The sequence below is a fragment of the Babylonia areolata genome, chromosome 19, assembly GCF_041734735.1.
Source record: "Babylonia areolata isolate BAREFJ2019XMU chromosome 19, ASM4173473v1, whole genome shotgun sequence".
NCBI lineage: Eukaryota > Metazoa > Mollusca > Gastropoda > Neogastropoda > Buccinidae > Babylonia > Babylonia areolata.
In genome coordinates this window covers 43,199,722-43,218,797 of record NC_134894.1, presented here as the reverse complement: position 1 = coordinate 43,218,797, position 19,076 = coordinate 43,199,722, and the positions used below count along the sequence as shown (strand labels likewise).

At 42.6% G+C, this 19,076-nt stretch overlaps 1 protein-coding gene and 1 long non-coding RNA gene across 2 annotated transcripts in view; one reads left to right on the top strand and one right to left on the bottom strand.

Annotated features, from left to right (window-relative positions):
* Window positions 1-2,869, bottom strand: part of LOC143293736 (uncharacterized) — a 52,686-nt gene extending 49,817 nt beyond the window's left edge. Inside the window, exon 1 of the mRNA XM_076604942.1 lies at window positions 2,854-2,869. The gene's annotated coding sequence lies outside the window, so the exon portion shown is untranslated. The remainder of the gene's footprint in view (window positions 1-2,853) is intronic.
* A 2,192-nt stretch (window positions 2,870-5,061) lies between these two features.
* LOC143294320 (uncharacterized) lies at window positions 5,062-9,016 on the top strand. The gene is made up of 4 exons (XR_013056885.1): window positions 5,062-5,078; window positions 6,377-6,617; window positions 7,390-7,500; window positions 8,358-9,016. It is a non-coding gene; the product is annotated as an uncharacterized LOC143294320 (long non-coding RNA).
* Window positions 9,017-19,076: the final 10,060 nt, after the last annotated feature.

Here is a 19,076-nt window from a genome sequence, read left to right as displayed (position 1 = left end):
TCAGTTTTGGTTTTAATTTCTCAAGGAGGCGTCACTGCATTTGAATTAATCCTTTATCTATCTATCTATCTATCTATCTATCTATCTATATATGTGTGTGTGTGTGTGTGTGTGTGTGTGTGTGTGTGTGTGTGTGTAATCCTTATATCTATCTATCTATCTATCTATCTGTCTGTCTGTCTGTCTGTCTGTCTATCTATCTATCTATCTATATAGTGGACTCTGTACTGGCAGATAAGTGTTAAAATAAGCACTTGACAACATTTTGCCAATACAGTCACATGCAGCAATAATGTAACCTCTCCTCCCTGAAGGATAGGTGCATGCTAGTTTCAGTTCAGTTTCAGTAGCTCAAGGAGGCGTCACTGCGTTCGGACAAATCCATATACGCTACACCACATCTGCCAAGCAGATGCCTGACCAGCAGCGTAACCCAACACGCTTAGTCAGGCCTTGAGAAAAAAATAAAAAGGTGCATGCTAAAAATGACAAACCAGCGAAAACAAGGAAGCACTTTCTGTAGCATTGTGGAGTACAGAAAAGCCCAACATATACAGAGCTGTGAGAGGAATTTTTCTATATATTTCAAAAGGACAAAAAATATGTTGAACCTATTTCACATGTTCAAACATTTATATGACAGATTCTTATCGCAAACATACAGAGCCATTATCACTGTCAAACTCATCACCATCAGCTATTTGTGTGGCACAAACAAAAGCATCTCATCAGACCTGTTGATAAGAACTGCATCAGAGAGTCGAGGAGCATGAAGAAACATTCACTGCAGTACAAAGAAATCTATTTCAGTTCAAGTTCTGCAACCTGTGGGGCCAAACTTGTAAACAATGTGCTGAAGTGTCATCTTGCAAAGATCATCTGCCTGTTCTGCCCTGTTTGGTCAGTGGTTTTATTGCCGCCATTTCAACCTTGTTCTGCTTCACAGCCTTTCACTCACTGATCAACATCTGCTATTGAAAGATCAACAGAGCACAGAGAACTGCATCAAGAACTGTCCTCAATTTATGGAATGGAGATAAATAATAATAATAATAATGGTATTTATATAGCGCTGAATCTTGTGCAGAGACAAACCAAAGCGCTTTCGCACCAGTCATTCACACGCATGCATAACTCTAAAACTGCAGAAACTAAAGACAGGAAGGGCAGGCACGGGGGAGAGGGGGGGCGGCGGCTATTTTGGGAAGAGGTGGGTTTTAAGGCCAGACTTGAAAGAGCTGAGAGTGGAGACTTGACGAAGCGAAAAAGGAAGTTCATTCCAATCTCAAGGTCCAGAGACAGAGAAAGAACGGCGGCCAACAGTCGAGTGTTTGAATCTGGGTATGTGTAAACTGAGTGGATCCGAAGCCGATTGTAGTGAGCGAGATGGAGTGTAGAGGTGAAGGCAGCCACAGAGATAGGAAGGGGCAGTTTTGTGAATACATTTATAACATGGAGTGCTGATCTTGTACTTTATTCTGTGTGAGACAGGGAGCCAGTAGAGATGTTGCAAAAGAGGAGTGATGTGATCAGATCTTTTCTTTCTGAGGATGAGTCGGGCAGCAGAGTTTTGAGATGGAGTATGGGGGCAGGGGGTCAAGAATGGCTCATACCTAACAACTCTTTTTGCTTCTCTAATTAGAAAACAAAAAAGAACACAAGTGCAGGTACACAATTCAATGTTAGTAATTAAACACTGGCTTTACATGGGTATAAATGTGAAAATCTGGAGGAAAATATAAACCTTTCAAAGACTTCAGTATGAGCAATTTGAACTGTCTCTGAGGAAGCCAATTGAATGCCAGAAGAGTCTATATGAGTCATATTCCCCTCCTAGGTCTCCGCAAAACTGGCCAAAAAAATATGCTATCCACACGTATCGATTTGGTTGGAAGAAAACAAAAATCCCAGTGTTATCGATACGTCATTCGCATTACAGACTGACATCTCGCCCCGTTTACACAAAGTGCAAGTGGCGCACGTAATGCTCTTGGATACTGGACTAGTAATGACGACATGAAGCACTACTGACATGCTATCGTTATGCACAAAATGACATCACATATTTCAAAACCACTGCTAGTTCGTTGATAATTTGGGGGGTACCCGTTATGCCGCCGTCCCGCTATGCCGCCGACCCGTTATGCCGCTATCCCGCTTTATTCCCTTTCGCTTTTCATCACATGCGCGTGAAAAGTGATATATGACAGTAGCAGTTTTCACAAATGACGTATATTATGATGTAAACACTGAATGACACTAAAACTCGCCATTTAGAGGCGGGCTCGTGCAAATGCAAACTAAATGATAAAAAATATGTATTCAGGACAAATGTAATACTTTCAATTTTCTACATTTTTAATGAGAAACAAAACCAATAACAAGCAAAAAGAAAAAAGTGTGCTAGAAACGAATTTTAAAGGAAAGTTTCTTGTACAGATCATTTCTCCACTAGTATCTATAGCCCAAAACAAGGAAATGGCGGAAACAATCTTCCAATGTACTGCAAATGTAAAATGCCCTGGTACCGAAAGGGAATAAAATCATATTACCGCAGACCCATTGTCAAACAATCTCTCTCTCTCTCTCTTTTGTGACAAAAGACAATCCGTAAACGGGTCGGCACAACGGGTCGGCGGCACAACGATACGCTCTTCTTATAAAGTCATATAGCTGTTGCTGCTTGTTTATATGTGTGAATGATGATCTGTTATTTGTACTGTGCATGTGCTTGTGTGCTATGTAAACATTATGCTTTTAAGCAGCCTGTGTACTTGGATGTGTGTGACGTATCATGGGCGTGTATCTCTTTTGTCTTTTGATGTTGTGTGGAAAGACGGAAGGCCAACTCACCCAAATGGCTGCCAACTCGCATTGATTGGATATTATTTTTAAACATACGACAGCCATTTCTTTTTGTTTGACGTCATTACCCGGGGATTCCCCCACGGAAACAAATGGAATGCCATTCTATCTTTGACTTTGGTTTAGATTGCGGGAAGTGTAACTTTATAACAAAAAAATATCAAAAATAAATAAATGATAATAATAAATGGTTTTTATTCATACAGAACAGGGTAAAGGGTCTTGTGTTCGTGTTCAGAATAGGAATAAACATGAAATGAAATGAAATTAAAAAAGAAAAAAAAAAGTTTTGAGACTGGATCGTAAAAGTATGTGGTAGGGATATTATAGAGATAGATAATTATGTTTATGAGTACGAGTTTATGAGTAAGGGAGCTAATTAATACACCAGGTTAAATATCATCCAAGGGTTAGTTGCTTCCCTTGTTTATTCTCATTCGGTTTCTCCCACTATTCTTATTTGGATTTAGGCATATTCTGATACGGTTAGGTTTGAATGAAAAACAGTTCACTGGATGCAGGCCACAGGACAGTTTAGTGCGCGTTGTCTGGGGAGCAGAAGGGGTCTTGGCCGGTGTGACTTGCTTCCATGCTGGAGGGTAGTGAAGTTACTTACTACCCGTACCCGGATGGTCAGACTGGCGGTCAGTGTGGTGTACACATGTGCCTCTGCTGGTGTGTGTCCATCGAGATCGATGATGACCATCGTTGTCATCCAGCTGGGGGATGGGGGGAGGGTGGTGGTGGGGTGGGGGGGAGGATGCTCATGAATCTATCTGTGAATGCGCAGATGGCTGAATAGTCCAATCTGCGCACAAAATGTTCGCTGACAGTTGGGGCAGACAAAGACAGGCATACCATTGTCAGGGAGCTTGTTTGCCCATGACTTTCTGGCCTGCCTCTTCTGAACAGCTCCAGCAGTCCTGTTGGCCTCGCACAACTTGGCGCCTTTGTGCACAGCAGCGCGCCATTTGTCACGGTCCACTGCAGATTCCTCCCAGGAGTCAGGGTTGATATCAAACGCTTTCAGAGAGACTTTCAGAGTATCTCTGAAGCGCTTCTTCTGACCTCCGTGTGATCTCTTCCCTTGTTGCAGCTCGCCATAGAAGAGCCTTTTGGGCAGCCGATGGTAACCAGATCCCCGTTCACAGAGCTCGCCTTCACCTGCAAGCCGAGTCTCACTCAAGGCTGCGATGTCAATGTTGTATCTGGCGAGTTCGGATGCAACTAGTGCCGTTCTCCTTTGGGGTCTGTCCGCGTTATCTCTGTCCAGGAGAGTCCTTATGTTCCAAGCACCAATGGTGAGAGGAACGATCCTTGTTTTTTCTTTTCTTTCTTGTTGTTTCGACCGCTGATGTAGGGTCCCCGCCAGCCGCGGTATGCTGGCCAGGGTGATATGGAGCAGGCAATTTTTAGGGCACCTTTTCTAGCCCCTTCCTCATGCCAGGGAGGTGAGCAGTGCATTCCTAAAGAGGGCTGCTCAGACGCTCAGACGGCTGCCGAGCTCCATCGCTGCTCCTGTCGACGAAGAACGACCCTATGGCCTGAGCCGCCTGCGTGCAGGTCTGCGACTGCGACTGCCAGTGTACCCACACCTGTCGTTTCGTCGCTCGCCTGTCGCCACAGGACTTGGGGGTGATGAAATGATGAAGGATGAAAGGTCATTTTGGATGACTGATGACTTGCGCGATGAGTTTGTTTAAAGTGAAGAGGAGTTGCGCAACGTCAACCTCACTCTCTCGTCCGGGTCCACCAATTTCCAGTGGCAAGACTAAGTCGAGACGACTGGAGGATGAGCACGGATGCAGTGGATGACCAAGATATCCTTTTGGTGTCTCATCTTGCTCTCTGCACTCCACAGTGCGTTGCTGTAACCGCCTTCCTCTCCGTTGAACCGATAGGTTTCTTCCGCAGATTCTGCCGGATCCAGACTTCGCATGCATGGGTAGACACACCCCGGGGGCCAACTGCGTGTGGCATGCACACAGCACAGTGGAGCTAGATGGTCGTCGGTGGCTCTCCTGAGCCAACGCCCTTTTATGGATCTCCATAAGGGTGTCTAGCCACCCGCCTCACCAGTCCCGAAAGGGAGCGGTGGGAGTGCCGGTTTAGTTGCCGGGAACCCGACCCTGAACAGGTTGTACTGGATTACAGGTTACCAGTAGCAGATCTAATGACCTGACCTGACATTGTGCCTCTGCTACACTCGTGGGGTATGTGTCATCTCTGTTATGACTTGAGATATTTTGTTTGTTTATTTTGTTGGATAACTGTAACCTAACTTAGTTATCAGTAACTAAGTGATTTATGGTATGCTTATATTACAGTTGTTATTGGAAACATAACTGCTGGGTTTTGAAGGAAAAATTGTGAATTAACTATGCTCAGCAAGTATGGTTGGACTACTATAAATTAGGTTTCTGGTATGGCGGAAATCTTAGTTGGTATGTGGTAAACTGGTTGACAAGCCTTGCCTATTTTTGAGTGATTATATAATACTGAACTGTGTTCGTGCAGTATGGTTAGGGTATGGATGGTGATGATTATTATTATTGCTACTACTACTGTCAATAATGTTTTTTTGAGGTTTGCCTAAGAGTTTAAGTTGAAATGAAAAATGTAATTCTTCACTAAGATAATAGTGGAGTATGTGTATTACTATTAAGTGAGGATAGACTAAATTATTATTGTGACAATTATTATTCTACATTCACTCATTATTTTAGGTTAGTAAAGTTATAGGTAATTTGATTGGTAACTGCAACTATTAATCTTAGCCAAGAGTGTGATTGGAGAGAAAGAGTAAAGAGTGATAGTATGGATTTTAATATAAGAATTTATAAAGAGCACTTATAGTGCAGCAGCTGTAACACACGGGGTTGGGTTTTGTGTGTGTGTGTGTGTTGCAGGGATTTGTCTTCGTTTGTTTTGTTCCCTTTTCTTGTGGATGGTTCATGGGAATAAAGGTGTCTGTTTTGAACCAAACCCCGACTCTGGTGTGGTGTGGTGAACGAGACGCATACACGCACCCTGTAACACAGTTAATATGGAATTTCCCCCCTCTTACTTTTTTTTTATTTTTTAGATTAAATAAAAATCTTTTTCAGTACTAGTTTCTCTGAGTACAGAAATTGCTGAATGTATGCTTTTCCAGAAACTTGAGCTTCACCTTTAAGTTTATTTTTTCAGATGTGAGTATCATGACATAATTTCACTCCTCTTATGACAGCAACCCAACTTCCTAAGTGGATAGTGCTCACCTACCATGTCTCAACCAATGATGATTATTATGCATGGAAGTCAGAACCTCCCACCCCCTTCCCTCCCAAGCCCCCTTATTTATTTGTTATTATGTATATATAGTTTCAGTTTACAAATCCTCTGATTTTCTGACTGCTTCAACTGTTTCTCAGTCTATTAGCTTTACCCTTTCAATTGGCAATCATTTTTCACTGTAAAATTACGCAGAGCAGGAGCCAACAAATGACTTTTGTTTATATGTTTATTTCAGATTCAAAGTGGAGATGGCTGCTGTCGAACTCTGTCAGAACTGATAGAGACAGTGATGGATCTGCCAGAGAACAGATCCATGCTGGAGACAGCAGCTGACACTGTGAATCTCACATTTCGTTTCGCATGCGACGGTGCCAAAATTACAAGGCACAAGAATTCCGTCAGAGGGGTGATAAAACTCAGACGTCTGAGGAGAGAGTACTCCTCTGATGATGAACACACTGTGTTCTTGTATCTGGGTAAGTAAGCATGCCCAACAATTCACTTGTGTAGGTGACTGTCTGTTTTCCGATACTTATGTTCCCAACCTCCATACTGTTCACACTTGGACTTTTTGCCAACAGTTCTGTTCTGTACAGGCTTTCTGTACAGGCTTTTTGACGAAGTTATATCTTCAACTTCTGCCACTGCTTTAAAAACTCTCACAACTGTAGTCAGCTCTTTAAGCTGGCTTATTGAATTTTTTTCCCATCTGTGTGATTTAGGGTGAGTGTGGCGGGGATGTGAATGTGCTATGGGATGATCTGAGAGAACAGAGCATGTGATGAATCAGGCTGTGGAAAAATGATATTTCAAGCCGTATAGACATGGAACAGACTTGACAACCTCCAACACGTAATGTCTCACCACATTTATATCTCTTCTCTCAGCAACAGGTACAGTTGTGGCATGTTCATCCAAACAATATATCATGCTCCTGTATATGTGTGGTATGCTGGAATGTTTGTGCACAAGTATGCATGCTTGTGTGAAAAAAGTGGGTGGTTTTGTGTTCCTTACTATCTGTGTACATTTATAGTTTGTGGCATGTTTTTTGTTAAGCAGTTTTTTGGAAAGAGTGCCATAATAGAATGCATTATTATTGTAATGGACCATTTGCTCTAGTAAGAAATGGCATATAACATTTTTTTCTCCTGTTTTCGAGTTTTTTGTTTTTCTTTGTAAATTACAAGGAATCAACTTGTCAATGGGGATTTCTGATTTTTAACCATGTTTGAAATGTGACCTCAGGTAATGAGGACAGACCATCCCTCATCCCAGGTTCAAGAATAACTAGACAACAGATGGCAGAGGCTGCAAACAGAGGACTGGTCATCAAGGACAAGATGTGAAAATAAACTGGTAACACACACAGTGACGCACACACCCACACACACAAATCAGTTGGCCATGGATTTCATTTGCAAATTTATTACCATTATGCAAGTACTACGTATGTGCAGTACTTTGAAAGCACAGGTCTGACAAAATATTTCTTTTCACTAAGATCAGCACTCAAATACAATCTCCTTCATTATCAATATGATTATTTTTAAACATATATCAACATGGCAATATCAGCAGGTGTCTTGCTGTATCTGGTTTAAAAGGCAACACACTGTATACACGGCACTTTCATTCAGAATGTGTATTGTGAATCAATATGACCAGATCTTACAAGAGTTCTGTTATTGTTTCCCTGTTCATATGATAAGACACTTTGTTCCAAGCACATCCATTCCGGATGTTGAACTTGAAGTAAATCAGCCAGGTCGGTATACCCGGTAGCCAGGATGTGTGCTGTGCGTGTGGTGGGATGGGTGGACAGAGGCGATGTATATATATATATATATATATAAAACCCTTGTATTTTACACTTTGCAAATATCATAAACAATGCTTAATTTTTTAATATTTTTTTTTCAAACAATAGGGTGAATGAATCCGTTTTCCCATCCCTCTTCAGATACTGTGATGTGCAAATACACTTAGATGAATATACATATGTGTGTGTGTATAATTATGTATGTTTTTATGTGTATCAATATGTATGTTTTTATGTGTATCAGTATGTATATGCATTCATCTGTTTACCTATATTTGTGCAATTGTTTTGAATGAAAGCTGAATTATACAGAAAACAGAAAACCCTGCACTCACAATGAATGTATGGTATAACATCCTCATCGAAAGTTTTCAACTTAAATTTTCTCCCCCAGGTTCTGGCCTTTTCCTGGAATTGCTGGGGGGTCAACGCTGATGGTGTCTGAGGCTTTGCCTTCAGAGCAGCCATCAGGTCGCAAAAATCTGCCCAAAGATCCTGGAGGCCAGCAGGATCCACCATCCTCTTCTCCTGACTTCGACTGGAAGAGCTTGTTGAGGCTTCTTCTTGATCAAGAATCCGTCTCCGTTTTGGAGGGCGGTTTACGAAAATTTCTCTCTGTAGAAAAAGGACAGACTTTTCATGTTTGCTCATGAGAATTTTTTTTTTCTCGAATTTTTCAGGTCATAAGGGTCATTGTAATTTGTACAATAAGCATCATAGTTAGCGTATGCTTACACACACACACACACACACACACACACACACACACACACACACACACACACACACACACACACACACACACACACATGTATGCACACACCTGTTCCTCTGTGGTCAAGATGTTATGAAGCCTTAGCACAATTTGTTGCTTCGTTAGTTTTTTTTCTGCTCTTCCAGTCTTGTTAGGTGGCGCTCCAGGGTGTCCTTGGGCAGCAAATGCAAGTTCTGTATGTCCCTGGGTCCTGTTTCCAAGATGGCGAGGATGTTGAGGTTGGATATCACTTTCTCCAGCTCAGTGCCTGTAAAGTAAAAAAAAAAAAAAAAAAAAAAAGAAAGAAATGAGATTAAATTCTGCTTTCGTCTCAAAAAGGAGAATGGGGATATCAGTTTGTAGAGGGCTGGACTGGCAATCGCCAGGCAACAAGTCTGGTCTGCATGATAATGAAATAATATACTCTAGTGCCAACTGTCTGGAAGCCCAACTTCTGATTTCACCCATCAAAGTAGTATCAGGATGGTAATCTTCAAACACTTCTCAAGCCTGGCGTAATTTGCCTTATGCAGCTGCTCATTCACTTGTTAGTATTAAACAGTTGTCAAACTATGCTTTGGAAAGCAATCATGGTAGCAACAGAGAAATGATCAAAATTCATTTATTCTCTAATATATATATATATATATTACAAACCTGAAAGCTGTGTCCACTTTGTTACTTTCCCTCTTCCATTATCACCGGTTTCCTCGGTGAACTTGAAAGAGATACCCAACCTCTTCATCTCCTCCACCAGGCTAGTCTTTTTGCTCTGGTCGACAGCCCAGAGAATAACCTGTTGACATGCAAGCAAGTACAGTTGAGTAATGGAGTGTGATGGTTCCATCATTTATTTAATTATTTACAAGTCCAAGATTTTTTTTGACACAAAACATTTGCAGGTTTATCAAGTGACTTGTTAGATAAAAACATAACAGTCTTCTTCATCTTCATTACCCAGCAAGAACTCTTGGGAGTAGCCAGAAAGGTGAGAAGGTTGCCCATGTGACCTTTGTTTTTTACCTCAAGGGTAGCCACATGTGACCTTTGTTTTGTTGGGTTTTTTTCACCTCGAGGGTAGCCACATTCCATCTTCTAAGAAGATGAGAAGTTTTGAAAACAGGGTGAGATCATGGCTAGAATAAAATGAAGATGAGAGGAAAATAAGAGACAACTAGAAAGAGGGACCACTTCTTCAGCTGGTATACCGGCCTGGCTACCTGGTATACCGGCCTGGCTACCTGGTATATACCGGCCTGGCTACCTGGTATACCGGCCTGGCTACTGGGTATACCGGCCTGGCTACCGGGTATACTGACCTGGCTACCGGGTATACCGACTTGAATACTGGGTATACTGATCTGTCTACCTGGTATACCGACTTGGCTACCGGGTATACCAGCCTGGCTACCGGGTATACCGACTTGAATACTAGGTATACCGATCTGGCTACCGGGTATACCGAATTGGCTACCGGGTATACCGTTCTGGCTACCGGGTATACCGGTCTGTCTACCAGGTATACCGGCTTGGCTATCTGATATACCGGCCTGGTTACCTGGTATACCAGCTTGGCTACTGAGTATACCGGTCTCACGGCGGCACAAGGCAGCCCATTTAGTTTTGGCGCGAAGCGGAGGGGAGAGGGATGAACAGCGAGCGAGCGCGAAACGTTGGAAAGGTGATAGCCTGGACAGACAGGCAGGCAGTATATGGGGCAGCGCTTTGCTGCACCACTAACTTCGCACTGTTCTCTGCGGAGCGCATGTTACACGGGCAGTGTGTACAGCTGTGAACAGCTTCGCTGCTGCTGATAAACTGTCAGAAACAGGGTTATGTGCTTTAAAAAAATAATACTCCATGTCAGAATGGAACAAGAAGGGCGCTATGGGTGTGAATGGATGTGTAATTCTCTGACAAATTTAACGATACCAAACATGAGTAGGTTTAATTTCCTACAGGCAGTGTACAAGCGGTACAAAACTTAGCGAGCACACGAACATTCTGTTTGAACTGAGGAACACACACGAAACGTAGTTCAAATTCAACTCCGTGTTGTGTGTGTATATCACTTTAGTTTGAGATAAAACTTATATCATGATATACATGCATGTCTCCACAATACAACTGGAAGGAAAATATAGCCGATACTGTTACCTAGAGGTGGCAGACCGCCCCGGAATTAGTGTCAGTATTTAACGGTCAGCTCCACTGAGAACTGCTGCCAGACACGTAAGTTTCACACTTCTCTCAACATCACGGGAAGAGAGACAGACAGACAGATATGCAGGGACAGACATACTGAGAAACAGAGGAATATGTACGGAGAGAGAAAGGGGAGAGGCACAGAGGGAGAGAGAGAGAGAGACGCACAGAGAGAGAGAGAGACGCACACAGGGGGAGAGAGATTTTCGCCGACTAGATGTTTTGCGTGTCAGTATGTGTGCCTTTGCTTGCGACATGCATTTGGTCATTCTAAAAGATACACCTTGACGATACCATGCTTTTAGTAAACAATCACAATGTAACGTACTGACATGCATTTGTAAGTTCTAAATAATAAAATACATTCCTACCTGAACTTATAAATCCGTATGAATCCTTGTTTGTAGTTGGTAATCCACTCAGTTGAAGTGTAACACTGACTAAACTCAAACATTTTTTCTTTTCTTTTTTTTCTCTCCATACAATGTGTGTGTATGCGGGAGGGAGGGATTCAGAGTGGAGAAAAGAACAGGGCTGAAAATTTCTTTATTCTTTACTTTTTGATTTGTGCCGTGATTCTCCTGCTTGGGGTACGACTTGCTGAAGCATGGGGGAGACAATAGTCATGTGCTCTTGCATGATGACACGTAGTTTGTCATCTTGTGACTGCATCCCTAATACTTTCTTTTTGAGTGAATTGACGACTGCATGTGTTGCCTCCCCCCCTTGTTCCCCGTGTAGTGCCAGGCCAAAACCGTGAGAATGAATGAATGGAATGCAGTGATTTTCTAGGATGTGTTGCTTGGGAATGATGTGTTTGTGGGAATTGTTGGCGGAAGAAAGACATGTACTGTTTGATGTCGCTATCCAGTGTGTCAACGTCACTGTCTGACAAGGGTCTTTGATGTGAGATGTTTATGTGAATGCGTGAGAACAGCGTGTTTAGTGTTTTAAACTTCTGGGAAATGTTCCTAGCTCTGAGGTTTATGTCCGCGTCTTGAGTCAGTTCACCTGTTTTCTTGACTACACTGTCACTGATGTGTTCTATTGTTTCTGGCTTGAGATATTTGTGACAGTGATTTCCAATGAATGATGCTCCGTGGTATGCCTGTCTGTGTATTTTATGCTGTTGAAGTACAGCATCTAAGTGTTGTGTGAGAGGGCCAGCCAGGTGTGGAAGGTCAAGCTGTGTCTTGAGATATTCAATGTCTGCATCTTTTTCTTCTACCATATCTGCTAGCTCACGTTGCTGTTTTTGGAAATCACTGAGTGGTGTACTGTCTCCTTCAGGCTCGTTAAATACAATCCTAGTTTCTAGCAATCTCTTTTCTTCTTCAGCACTTTGGATCTGTCTCAGCTTGTCTACAAACTCAGAAAAGGCTGAGTCGCTGTCTATCTGTTTTCCCTGGCTGGCTATTGACTCTCCTAGCTTTTTGTCAAGAGAATGACACTCCCCCTCCAGCAGGTCATGGTGTTTTTTGACCACTCCCAGAAGAATGTGCAGGTATGGGGGAGCCACTTGGCTAAGTTCTATGTCAACAATAGGCTCCCTGACTACATTGTTGTGCAGGCTGGCGATTTTCTGCTTGGAGTGTTTGTATTTGTTGTAGTCTGTCTTGATGCCCTGTAATGTGCGCTGTGTGATGTTGCCTTCATTGCAGTGAGGTGGATTTTGCGTTTGCGATTTGGATGCTGTGCAGTATAAACATGGGTGTGTCCCCTGAGCACCTGACAGTCCATACAGTTTGAGGAGAAAGTCATAGTCCCCAAACAAGGTCACTTTGACTCTCTTGTTTCGCCATGTCATTGACTGCAGAGCAGCTAGCTGTTCTTTGTAGGGTTCTAAGATTCTTCTCAAATTGTCTGGACTGTCCTTGCAGTCTACAATGGCCAGGAGACACGTGTTGTGTTTTGAGTTGGGGTTGGTGAAATTTGCAATTTGAAGCATGAGTTTGAATGTCCCCCCTCCATGGTCCCCTCCAATTTTTACCCATATCTCATCCTGTGGTATTCTATCATCATGCCATGTCAACTTGTTTTCTCTGTCGTACTGGTCTAATAAGTTTTCTACCATCTTTGGAATGTCTTTGATTTTTCCTACTGTTGTTTCCTCCTCTGTTTGTCTCCCCTCTTTATCAACAAAGATGAGTTTTGTCTTTTGTATTTCTACCTCCCCAAACATTGCTTCTTTCTGCACCTCCCTCTCCTTCCTTTCCCCTTCATGTTCCACACCAATACTGGCATAAAACCTCTTTTGTATCCTGTGTTGTGCCCAGCTTAACCCCATGGCAGCTCTCAGTGCAGACCCTTGTTTTTTGGTCACTTTCACTGGGCCACATCCAGCAGCTTGCAGTATCTGTTGTCTGTGACTCTGAGCTGATCTTTTGATTTCTGACCCCTGCTGTTTTACTATGGCTTCTCTACTGTTCCCTGAGATGTGCTTTCTAATTTTTTGCATAATTTGAGACCGTTTTTTCTTCAGAGGAGATGATGCTATGGCAGATGATTTGCGGGGTTGTGTGACTTTTTTCAACACTATTGGCTGACCTCCAGTTTTGCATCTAACTGTTGATTTGTCTCCTGACTTAAACATTTTCCTACGTGTGAGAGATTTATTGAGATCCTCATCCTCTGAGTCAACATACACCGTCTTGTGTTTCAATAGTGCGATGGGTGATATAGCTGCGTCAGTGACAGATGTTTTGGGTGTGATTGGAGATGTGTTTGTGCACAGCATTCTTGTTTTTTTGACTGGTGTTGATGTGGACTGACAAAATGACGTTGACACACTGTCGTCGGTATCTAAGCAGAGGTCAGACGGATCAAAACTGTCATCCGTGCATTTTTTTTACTGGTCCTGATCGTCTTTTTTTCGGACGACCAGACTGACTTTTTGAGTGATGAAAAGAGCATGTTTTGCACTGATCCAAAGATAGATCTGGATCGAAAGTTGTCCAGATTTCGGACATTCTGTCAATGTCAAGTGCAACATTTTCATTTGCAGTTTTGAACTGAGAATTTCCAAGAGTATGTTTCAATTTTATCAGTTTTTTGTAGCACTTGATACAAATGCATGTGGGATGTTTGCCCTCTTCATCATTCGAAACATCTAGGCTGAAAAAACGAAACAGTTCAGAAGAATACTTGGCACAAAGTCTTGCATTCAACCCCTTATCTTTAACTCTTCTGAGAACCCGCTCACCACACACACGACACATACAATCCAAACATCTCAAGTGTTCACTGAAGGTGTGTTGTCCAGTCAGCAAAGCTGCCGCTACCACACCAGATTAAATTTTTGCCGGCACACACACACACACACTTAGGTCAAACAACTGGATGTAACACAAAAACGCGGACAGTGTCTGGTAAATCACACGACACACTTAAAGTTCACATTCACTGGAATCATGCACACAAAAATGACAGCAAACAAAAGTTACTGTGCACGAATATGATGAAATGAAAATCACTTAAACAATACACCTTTCTCTGCTGGAAACATAGGCACAAAGAGCGCGGCGCGCGCTCCCCTCTCCCCCCCTCCCATCCCAGTGGAATCTAGGTCAGCAGCAGTGCTCCTGACCGCTCACTGAACTCTGGAACTAAATAGCTCTGCTGGAAGTGAAGTGGCACAGCCGTGGTCTGGCTACCTGGTATACCGGTCTGGCTACCTGGTATACCGACCTGGCTACTGGGTATACCGACTTGAATACTGGGTATACTGATCTGGCTACCGGGTGTACCGGTCTGGCTACCGGGTATACAGGTCTGGCTACCTGGTATACCAACCTGGCTACCGGGTATACCGGTCTGGTTACCTGGTATACCGGCTTGGCTACCGGGTATACCGAATTGGCTACCGGGTATACCGGTCTGGCTACCTGGTATACCGACCTCGCTACCGGGTATACCGATCTACCTGGTATACCGGCCTGGCTACTGGGTATACCGAATTGGCTACCGGGTATACCGGTCTGGCTACCTAGTATACTGACCTGGCTACAGGGTATACTGATCTGGCTACTGGGTATACCTATCTACCTGGTATACCGGCCTGGCTACCAGGTATACCGAATTGGCTACCGGGTATACCGGTCTGGCTACCTGGTATACTGGCCTGGCTACCGGGTATATCGGTCTGGCTACCTTGTATACTGGCCTAGTTACCTGGTATACCAATCTGGCTACCGGTCTACCTGGTATACCTGGCTACCGGGTATACCGACTTGGCTACCTGGTATACCGGTCTGGCTACCTGGTATGGTCTGGCTACCTGGTATACCAGCCTGGCTACCGGGTATACCGAATTGGCTACCTGGTATACCGACTTGGCTACCGGGTATACCGGTCTGGCTACCTGGTATACTGACCTGGCTACCAGGTATACCGGCCTGGCTACCTGGTATACCGACCTGGCTACTGGGTATACTGGTCTGGCTACCTGGTATACTGGCCTGGTTACCTGGTATATCGATCTGGCTACTGGGTATACTGGCCTGGCTACCTGGTATACCGACCTGGCTACCGGGTATACCGATCTGGCTACTGGGTATACCGACCTGGCTACCGGGTATACCAGCCTGGCTACCTGGTATACCGACTTGGCTACCGGGTATACCGGCCTGGCTACCTGGTATACCGGCATGGCATGGGAACACGTGTATCTTTCCACTTATGTTCTGATCGTCAAACGCCAAGATAAGATCACGCGTCTGTGTGTGTGTGTGTGTGTGTGTGTGTGCGCGCGTGCGTGCGTGCGTGCGCGCATTAGTATGTACGTTATATGCTAAGTGTGTATCCACAGAGTTAGTGTCTGTTGAACTTATGTAGCATGCATACATGAGGTTGCCTGAGTATGGATAAGTTAGTGTGTGTGTGTGTGTGTGTGTGTAAATGATGTAAAGAATAAATAACTTACATGATTAGTAAACATGAAATAAGTTTAAGATATGTTGTTACATAACACTTACATCAATTTAAGTGAAACCATTACAGTGAATTCCAGGTGCAAAATTTGGAATGAAGATGTTACCTGCAGTGTCTTTATCTAGATGGGTTTCTTGTAAAAAGATAATATCATATTTACTGAAGTGTTTTATTACCCAATCATGTGCTAATTTATTTGTGGTAAGTCCATCTATTGTCTCTTTGTACCCTTTGAGGTTCCATGAAAGTATGCTCAATGACGTTTTTAACATAACAATTAGATTAAAAAAAAAAAAGATATACAAAAGAAAAGAAAAATTAACACTAACGAGTGGTTATAACACCAACAACAAAAAAAGAGAAGAAATATATGTGAATGTTTTTGTTTTTTGTTGTCTTTAAGGAACTTTTTGATGAGCAATCGTCATTGCCTAAATCTCCTTGCCAGTCAAACATTGTTATGATCAATAATCAAAATGGTAGTTGTTCTGTTCCGTACTGTTGAACCAGCTGTCTCTGAACCGTTGTCCCTGTTTGAAGCCACTGTATGTCGTTGTGTCTCTGTTGTAGGGGATGAAGTTGTATCGCCGTTGATAACTGAAGTGGTGTTGTGCTGCGTGGTCGTACGGCTGGACGGGGCGGTGTGTCCTCGTACCTCTGTTGGGCCTTCTGCTGTGATTGTAGTTGCCTTGCGTGTTGAAAATTAATGTGGTATGTTGTCCCGTCTGTCGGTACTTCTGTAGCCCACCGTGTAGTCGTTGTTGTTGCGTCTTGGTGCATCTCTCACGTAGCGTCTTGAATCTTGTCTTACAATAAATCTGCGTCGGCTTGGTTGGTATTCCTTGCGGCTCTCTGGATTGTTTTCTGTTCGTCTTTTCCAATAGTTTTGACGAAGTTTCTTTTTTGGCCTTTCCCAGAACATGTGGTCAAAGTACCGGCCAATGTTCGCCGCCAGCAAGCTTGCTCCTTTTCTGTTGGGATGGATATCATCTTGTAGATGCAGATCTGTCCTTACATTTTCATGACCGAGGAACGAGATGTTTGCGTTGTCATGCAGCCTGGTGTAAATTAAGGCGTTCAGCAAATTGGCTTTGTGTGTGAGTTCTTCTGATTTTGTTTCTGTCACTTTGCTGATTATGATCTTAGAATCCGGGTAGTTGTCCTGCAGTTTGGAGACGGTTGTTACGAGTTCGGCTGTCACTGTTTCTGCGTTTTTCTTCTTCAGATCATTGATACCAGTGTGCAGTAGTACAGCATCAGGTGACGTTGTTTCACTGATGATGTCTAGTGTGCGGTAACTAGTGTTATACGCTTTCTTCTTCTGTATTTTCAAGCCGTATGATCGCCTGAGTCTGATGGCATCAACGTCCCTGAGGACGGAATCATGGTATATGATGATTCGTGGGAGCTGGTGGTGGTCTTGTTCTTTCTCTTCGTGCAAAAAATCATCTTCCTTCTCACTGTTTATTGCCTCACTTTCAGAGTCACTACTTGAGACAGTTTCACTCTTGTCACAACTCGCATCTTCTCTTCCAGCGTTGTTCTTTATCTCATTTGATTTTCTGTTGTGTTCAGGATATTTGGCGTGGTGTAGACTTTTATTTTGAATTTTGTGTTTGGCTGTTTTCTGTGTTTGATAATTTGTTTTGTAACAATTAGAATCACTGGTTTCGACAACTGGGGTTGGAGCTGTGAGCTTGTCGTTAGAGGCATGTGGCGTGTTTCTGTCCTTGCTGGTAGCCGCAAAATGAGTTGACGGGTCACTGGCAGTCATGAGAACTGACTTCTCGTTGAAATCCGTGTGTCGCCAGTAAGGGGCGGAGCTGTCACTCGGTGTTGATGAAATGTGCTCAGCTTTGTCTTTGCAGGAAGGTGGTGTACCAGAGTCCTGTTTGCTTTTAGATGTTTCTGCTGGTCTTGGTGTGGGCTTTCTGCCAAATAACGACTTAAATGAAGACTTCAGTGATGGTACCTTTTCATTTTCTTCTGTCTGAGTGGAAACACTTTTTGTTGGTTTGGACTTTCTTTGGCACCACGATGTGCACTTTCGTTTTTCCCATTAAAACCTATTCTTCTGTGTGTGTGTGTGTGTGTGTGTGTGTAGTCTGCAGTGTTCTCGGGCATGCAGCAAAGCAGCAGACTGATTTTAACGATTATGCTGTTGTCTGTTTTCAAGGTGTACGAAGGGAACCCACTCTCTGGAAATTGCATTTTGCATTGTGTAACCAAAGTGAGTCTGTGTAAAGATTTGGTGTGTGTTTGTGTCTGTGTGTGTGTGGTAAACTTTAATGTTGGTATTTTCTTGGCAGCTGCAAGATAGGAATAAACATGGAAGGATGGTAGGTAGAATACGATCTGCTTTATAATGATACTGTAGGTAGGTTTAGATCAAGGTTATTATTTGACAAAATAGAAAAAAGTTTGATAGAGTTGTAATCATGCATTCAATCTTAATCAAATTTAGGGTTATAACTATTCATATGTACAGCATGATCCATAAAATGGCATGTGATATTTTTGGGAACAGTTATGTGCAGGAGAAGATCTTGTATACAATCTTCTTTAGATTTGGTGCAATCATTGTTCATTGTAAAAGCAAAAGCTGAGTAAAGAGACAAGTTCAGAAGTCAAAGTTCTAGATCATGAAAAATATAGAAGCATGATAGAACTTAGGTTTTTGTTCAGGTTTTCTTCACTAAACAATGTGTAGCGGTTTCTTTTAATCAGGGTTTTTGTTGTTGTTGTTTTTGTTTTTTTTAATTAAGAGGCCAAGTTCAAATCAGTGTGTGTGTGTGTACCTTTTCAACAGATGATCAACTTTGCAGTGTCATTTTTGTTTTTTCAAGATTCCTTTGTTTGATTCAGTGGGCATCACATGAGTCATGAAGGCACTACCTCTCTCGTATTATTTTATGATATGATCAGTTTATTTTGTTTTGATTTTACTTGCTCAGTTTGATTTATTTGATTTTAAAAATAGTATTGGCATTATCGTTTCTTTTTCATGGGGAATTTTGCGGTTCTTATAAATAGAATTTACTTTGTGGAAGCATGTACTGTTTTAAACATTTGTTTATGATTTTTTTTGATTTTTTTTAATCAATAAAACTTTGGTTTCTACTGTGGATTGAATGCGGTTTTTTGTGAACTATAATTTGCAAACATGTCAACCACTTCTCTTTTAGAGATAATAAATTATTTTTATATCTTGCATCACTCCGTACC